This window comes from Sus scrofa, chromosome X (genome assembly GCF_000003025.6).
Source record: "Sus scrofa isolate TJ Tabasco breed Duroc chromosome X, Sscrofa11.1, whole genome shotgun sequence".
Classification (NCBI taxonomy): domain Eukaryota; kingdom Metazoa; phylum Chordata; class Mammalia; order Artiodactyla; family Suidae; genus Sus; species Sus scrofa.
This window is the reverse complement of record NC_010461.5, coordinates 12248529-12255986: the sequence shown is the minus strand read 5'-3', so window position 1 is coordinate 12255986 and position 7458 is coordinate 12248529.

The window sequence follows — 7458 nt, the reverse complement described above, 5'->3', positions numbered from 1 at the left end:
TCGGGCAGTGGAAGGGAAGGTCGAAGGAGCCGGAGGCAGCGGGCGGGGGCCTGCGGGGAGGGGCGCGGGGTCCACTGCCATCCCCAGGACAGGGCGGGGAGGGGTTCCAGCGCGTGCATCGCAGCGCAGGAGTCTCGAAATGTTGAGAGGATTCTCTCCCCAGGGCTAAACTGTAGTCTGTTTTCCAGGTAAGCTGGGAAAGGTATCTGCCTGCTTTCCTCAAGTATTGTCTTTTGGGATAATTGATCAACCTGAGCGAGAGAGGTCGACGTGTAGCTGAGGCGTAGCTTTTCTCCTTCTGCGGAAAACGATGTAGGTCACGGAAGGGATTTCTCCCTCCGCCTGATCATTCAAGGAGAAGCCTTGTGACCTACGAAAGAACAGCATGCTGTTGTAGCCCTGGCGAGGGGATTAACGGTCTTGTGCCTGTAAAAGAGCAGCCCAGCTCCTGTGTAGTCCTTTGATTCCGGAAACAGGAGCCCGATTCTTCCCTCCGCTTGGACGGAGTTGGTCCTGGCGGGGGCCGTTGGCGAGAAATGGCAGCGGGGCCAGTTCTTAGACAATCGCCTTCGCACCGGGCTCCTCACACTGGCGCAAAGGAGTGGACCCTTTCACCTTGTTAGTGATTTGCTGATGGAAGCAATTTGTGTATGTTTAAATGTCATTGGCTTGTGAAACAGTCAGACAAACTTTTTAGTCCAGCAAAGAGGTCCATCAAGACCCATCTGTATTTAAAAATCTTGAAAATGTAGGTTTTCTATTTAGCTCAGCTAATGGCATTTCCGTTTCTTTCTTTCTTTTTTTTTTAGCTTTTCAGGGCCACACCTGCATCATGTGGAAGTTTCCAGGCCAGGGGTCGAATGGGAGCTACAACTGCTGGCCTGCATCACAGCCCCAGCAGCGCTGGATCCTTCACCCACTGATTGATGCCAGGCATCGAACCCGCATCCTCATGGATACTAGTCGGGTTCATTAACCACTGGGCCATGAAGGGAACTCCCTCAGTTTATTATTCTTGAGGTAGACTTGACAGATGACACTATTTTAGTTTCCGGTGTGCCGTGTAATAATTTGATATTCGTATATATTGTGAAATGCTCACCACAGTGAGTCTCGTTAACATCCCTTACCACACGGTGTGATAGAATTTTGTTCTTGTGATGAGAACTTTTAAGATCTAGGCGTTTCCCGTCGTGGCTCAGTGGAAATGAAGCTGACTAGCACCCATGAGGACACAGGTTCCATCCCTGGCCTTGCTCAGTGGGTTGAGGATCCGGCGTTGCCGTGAGCTGTGGTGTAGGTTGCAGACGTGGCTCAGATCTGGCGTTGCCGTGGCTCTGGTATAGGCTGGCGGCTACAGCTCCAATTCCACCCTTCGCCTGGGAACCTCCATATGCCGCAGGTATGTTTAGCTCAATAAGTGCTGTTGGCTGGTGGATTTTTCCCTTTGTGCAAACCTTAGAGGACATTCGGTGTGGTCATATTTGGATGAAAGGGCATGGAAGAAGTCACACTGGTTGGACACAATCTCTGAATGGAAGGAATTGGCATCTTTGGGTCCCAGATCTTCTCCTGAAACCCGTGCCATCCGGTCTTCACGGTACTGCCTGTAGCACCAGCCCCAGCTTTCCTTAATGTACATTTCCTCTTGGCTACCTCTGTCTACACCACATGCAGGAGTCTTCTTATACGAGAGAGTTCTCTGTGTTTTGATGTTGTCTGGCTCTTTGCGGTTGGGGGAAAGAAAGTTCTGGGGGAGCAGTCTCCCTCCTTTCCTTCCTCCCCTTTCTGTGATCGCAGTGCAGGCCCGATTCAGTTGCTCCGTTTCTCTCTCAGGAAGGCGGGGGCACACGCTGCAGGGCAGGCTTGGGCCTCGTCCCCACGCCCCAGGGCCCAGAGGAGTCTTGTGTTGCAGATGGACAGAGTGTTTGACGGGCTCCCAGGTGATGCTCAGCTGATAAAGTGGAAAGCGTGTCCTAAGCTTGGAGACTCTGGAGTTCTCATCAGGGCAGGGGTTAGAGCCCCTCCCGACAAGGGCTGTGGACCACCCACATGAAATCCAGAAGCCCTTTGCCCTCCCCACTGTCCTGGGTCTCTCCTCACATGGAGCGTGGAGTCCTGTGGGCAGATCTGGCATCTCGGGACTTTTGGCTTCCCCTTTGGTTTGAATCTTCTGGTGAGCTACCACCGTGACCTTGATCTTCAAGAGCCTCTTTTTAAAAAACTTTCTATGCTCGCCGATTGGCCGTGTTCTGTCAATTTCTGCTGTACAGCAAAGTGACCCGGTTACACGCTCGTGCACAGTCTTTATCTCACACCATCCTCCATCCTGCTGCATCCCAGGTGAGTAGATGTGGTTCCCTGTGCTGTACCGCAGGGTGTCATTGCTTATCCACTCCAAACGCAGTCGTTTGCATCTTCAGGAGTCTCAATAGCCCTGACCTCCTAGGCCTGTCACGTAGGGGCAGAGTCGTGGCATCTCAGTGCCCTGGCAGCAGAACTCGGTTCCTAACCATCGCTCGCCGTGTTGGCCGGTCACAGTTCGTTCTTGGCAAACATCCGTGAGCGAATGCCGCGTGCTTCACATGGTGCCTCGTAAACCAGGGGCCTGTCCACGGGGCCACAGTGGACACAAGCAGACAGTGCCCACCCCCCACTTGTCCCTCGTGTTGCCCCTTGGTGCCCTGGGCGATATACTCCCACAGTGAGTGTGGTGGGAGTGGCCCCCCACCGCCTGGGCCTTACCTCTCGTTGGACCTCAGTTTCTTACTCTTGTGGAAGCCAAGACCTCAGGTAGTTTCTCAGAGCATCCTCCGAACAAGGAGGGAGGCCCAGCCCCCGAGGGTGCCTTCTCAGGCAGCCTTTGCCTTGCCGCCGTCCCCAGAAGCAGGGCTGTGCTTCCCCGGCCCTTTCCCCAACCTTGCTGCTTTAGGAAGTGGGCTTGCTCGTGACTAGTTCAGTTGCCGGTATCGGAACAAAATGTAAGCATGTCTCTGTTTCTGTCGTTGATATTCATAGAACACCAAGCCCTGCCTGGGATTCCAGTTCTCTGCACCTTTACCGGCATTGGATGTTCTTTAACTTGGTCATTTTTGCCAACCTGAAGGCGTGAACCGAGTAGCTTGTTTTTCAGAAATGCCTTGTCTGGAGTTCCCGTCATGGCTCAGAGGAAGCGAGTCTAACTAGTATCCACGAGGACGCAGGTTCGATCCCTGGCCTCTCTCAGTGGGTTAAGGATCCGGCGTTGCCATGATCTGTGGTGTAGGTCACAGACGCGGTTTGGACCTGGCGTTGCTGAGGCTGTGGTGTAGGCCAGAGGCTACAGCCGCGATTCCACCCCAGCCCGGAAGCCTCCATATGCCGCGGGTGCGACCCTAAAAAGACAAAAAGAAAAAAAGCATTGTCTGACTGTTCATAAGGCCCAAACCTGAGTCATTCACACCCCACCGCATTCTGCAGAACGGGGGAAATGTTTTTGCCAACCATGCAGCACCTCGTGGGGGTCATCTCTGTGTCTGAAAAAGGCCCGCTTTGGGAGACCAGGCGTGACTGTTTCTGCCAGCAGAGGTCACTGTCCCTCAGCGGTTCTCCACCCCTGGCATGCTGTGCCCCCCCCGCCCCAGCCCCCAGTGACCTGGCAGTGACTGGAGCCAGGTTTTATTTTCTCAGCGTGGGTGTCTCCTGACACCTGGAGCCTAGAGACCAGGGGTTCTGCGGAAACCCTGCCACGCAGGGGTCTGTGCCCAACACACAGGACTGTCTGGCCCCAAGAGAGCCAGGGAGGAGAAACTGTGGTGTGGAGGGAATCCTAGGATTTGAATCTTGGAAAGAAAGGCCTTGACAGTCTAAGATCATAAGGCGATTTTTACTATTACTTGAAATACGAACACATTCAGAAAACCGTCAGGTATTTTTGAGAATAATTCAAGACAACCTAAGTGAAAAGGCAGGTAAACCACAGTTAGGAACGGGAGGACTCAGTACTTGTTCAAGAAGTCAGTTCTCTTCAAAGGGTTGTAAAGTCAGTGCTCTCCCCGTGGCACCCATCCCATCAGTCACTGTCCTAATAAATGTGGGACAAGTCATCGCTGCGATAAAATAAAACCAGAGCAGCCTTTCAACTCCATCATCGGGGCGGAGGGGAGAAGCAGGGCCTCCTGACGAGGGCGTTCTGGGGGGAGGGCCGGCAGGAGGGGTGCGGGGGCAGGAGGGTGAGTCCAGCGGCGCGTCTGTCGTCTGTCGTCTGTCGGGAGGCTTGCCCAGTGTGCAGACAGGAAGGCTCAGGCAGGCCTGGGGGGCAGGCCGGTCCGTGTGCGCCTCTCACAGGCAGTCGCCCCTGGAGCAGAGGCTGCTTGTCAGAGGCCCGGGCCTGGGCACGAAGGCGGGGGCCGCTGCATTTCTGCGCACGGGCTGGAAGGCCGAGGGCCTGGGCGCCGGGCTCTGCCCCCTCCGCTTGGGCTCGGGGGTCTCGAACCAGAGAGGCCCGTCGAACCTCCTCTTCCCTTTCTGGCATCGTCGGAGGGCCTCCAGCACGGTCTCCCGGGCACAGGGGTCCGGGCGCTCCTGCCTGGGCGGGTACCTGTAGAAGCTGCCTCTGCGAAGCGGCGGGGCGACGTGGATGGTGACGGTTCTGCCCACGCGGCAGGGGGTGCGGGTGGTCCACATGAAGCCCTTGAGGAGAGCCCTGCGAGGGCTGCACAGGCGCAGCCCCGTGGACGGGCGGAGGGGCGGCCTGCCGGGCCAGCCGCGCCGCCGGGCCTGGGGCCCCGAGGCCCCGGGGCCGCGGGCGGAGTCCCTGCCGGGCGGGCGGAGGCGCAGGCCTGGGCCCAGGTCCCTGGGCTGGAGTCTGCTGTGGCGGGCCGGCTTGGCCCTCGGAGGTGGCGGGGACCCTGGGCACAGGCGCTGCCAGGCGGGGCGCGGCCGCCTGACCCTGGCCTCGGCCAGGCGCCCTGCCCGGTACCTGCTCAGGTACCTGCTCAGGTAGCTGCCCATGATCGCGGGCGGCGGGGCGGGGGCTTGGCGGGGGCTTGGCGGGACTAGGGCGTCCGGGGCTCCCCGAAGTCGAAGTCGAAGTCGGCAGGCGGAGGAGAAGCCACTACCGGGCCAGGCGACCGTTGGCTTCGGCGGCAAGCAGGGGCGTGGGTGCCTGGGCGGCCTGAGGGTTCAGGCCCTGCGCACGCGCGCGCGCGGCCTCGCGGGGCACCCCTGCCCTCTGAGCTCGGGGACCGCCCGCCTCCCCTGTGGCCCGGGCGCTTGGCTCCTGGCAGAGGGGCCTAGGCGCTCCTAGGCTTTGTGCACTTTTCTTCCCCCCGGTCTTCTCTTGGTTAGGGCCGCACCCGCAGCGCATGGAAGTTCCCAGCTAGGGGTCTTTTGGGAGCGCAGCTGCCGGCCTGCTCCACAGCCACAGCAATGTGGGATCCCAGTCGCGTCTGCGGCCTACACCACAGCTCAGGCAACGCAGAATCCTTAACCCCCTGCGTGAGGCCAGGGAGTGAACCCGAGTCCTTATGGATGCCAGTCGGGTTTGTTACCCCGGAGCCAGGACGGGACCCCCGTGCACTTCACATTTAAAGGGGGAAAGTGGAGTCATTTCTGCCAAGTCATGAAAATTACAGGAAATAAGGGCGTCTTTCTCATTAGTGTAAAAGTGAGCGTAGTACACTTGAATGCTCATTTAAGGAAAAAGAGTGCATTTGCTTGTATTCCTAAAGATCTGCGTGTTTCATTCTTCTGGATTGACTTTTCGCAATTTGATTCTGAAGGACACGGTGAAAGCCATTCGGGATGTATGTTTTAACCACAACAACATTGATTCAGTGTACACACTTCTAAAATTTTCAGTCTTCGTTCATACACATAGTTTGTGTTCGGTCTGAACGCTAATTCCATTTCTCTTCTTCCACTTCTACTGATAATGAATAGTTGAAAACATCTGACTTCAAAAACGAAGTGTCCGAGGGCTGTTGCATAATTGCTTATAGTGGTTAGGTTTCGTGGTGTGTTCAGGGTGATATGAATCAATCTCGTGAAAATTGCCCCTACAGGCATACGCAGAAGGCACCTTTTAGGCCAGGCCCATGGCTGGGATGGGAGATAGAAATAGAAGCATGCAGTGCATCCAAGAGCAGCCAACAGAGTCTGTCAACATCTGATATGTGGGCGGCTGAATGGTGAGATAGTGTTTAATGAGGAAGTACCAGATGTTTTCTGAGGTCAGCGGCCCAATATTTTGGGACCCTGGGATGTGATCTGTGGTGGGGAGCGAGATCCCTAACACTCTTCACTCACTGATGAATTCCTGTTGTTATTGTTGTTTTAGTCTGATTCCTTATTTAAGAGTGATCCCTGGAATTCCTATCTTGACTTAGAGGTTAAGGAACCCGACTGGCATCCATGAGGTTGCGGGTTTGACCCCTGGCCTCGATCAGTGGGTTAAGGATCCAGCACTGCCATGAGCTGTGGCATAGGCCAGTAGCGACACCTCTGATTGGCCTCCTAGCCTGGGAACCTCCATATGGTGTGGGTGTGGCCCTAAAAACACACACACACACTCACACACACACACACACACACACACAAAGTGATTCCCTAGGTATATGATTTGTAAATAGAGAAAGTCCTACAGTATAATTATTAAAAAACATTTTTCATGATAGAATGATTCTTCATAGATATCTAACATATCTCTTAAAGTGTTAATAGCATAAGATTGAATAGTCTAATGCCACTTTCTTATAATGTATTTTTCTTTTCAATGTCGACAGAATTTCTCACATTCTATGTGCAGTGTAACCCAGTGGATATCAATCTGGTTTGTGGCTAAAGACCCTCCAACAGGAGTTCCCTTCATGGCACAGCAGAAACCAATCTGACTAGGAAGCATGAGGTTGCGGGTTCGATCCCTGGCCTAGCTCAGTGGGTTAAGGATCCAGCATTGCCGTGAGCTGTGGTGTAGATTGCAGACGTGGCTTGGATCTGGCATGGCTGTGGCTGTGGCTGTGTCTGGCAGCTGTAGCTCTGATTAGACCCCTAGCCTGGGAACCTCCATATGCCGCAGATGTAGCCCTAAAACGACAAAAAGACCAAAAAAAAAAAAAAAAGAAAAAAGACTCTCCCACAAACCACATCCGCTCACCAGTCTTCTGCTGGTGAGCTACAGGCAGTTATAAGTGAATCACCCATATGCCTTTACTGGTAATAAATCAACATGTTGATTATTTGATAGACATTTTCATAGACTTTGTACATGTCTTTTTTCTCATGCACCAAAAGGTAAAGGATTTCATTGGTTAGTTAATATTGGATGATTAGCATGTATCAACAGTGTTCAGCTGGGGGTGAGTTTGCCATGGATATTAGAGAATATCTGGAGACATTTTTTTCCCTTCTTTTTTTTGGGGCCACAACTGCTGCATATTTAAGTTCCCAGACTAGGGGTTGAATCAGAGCTGCAGCTGC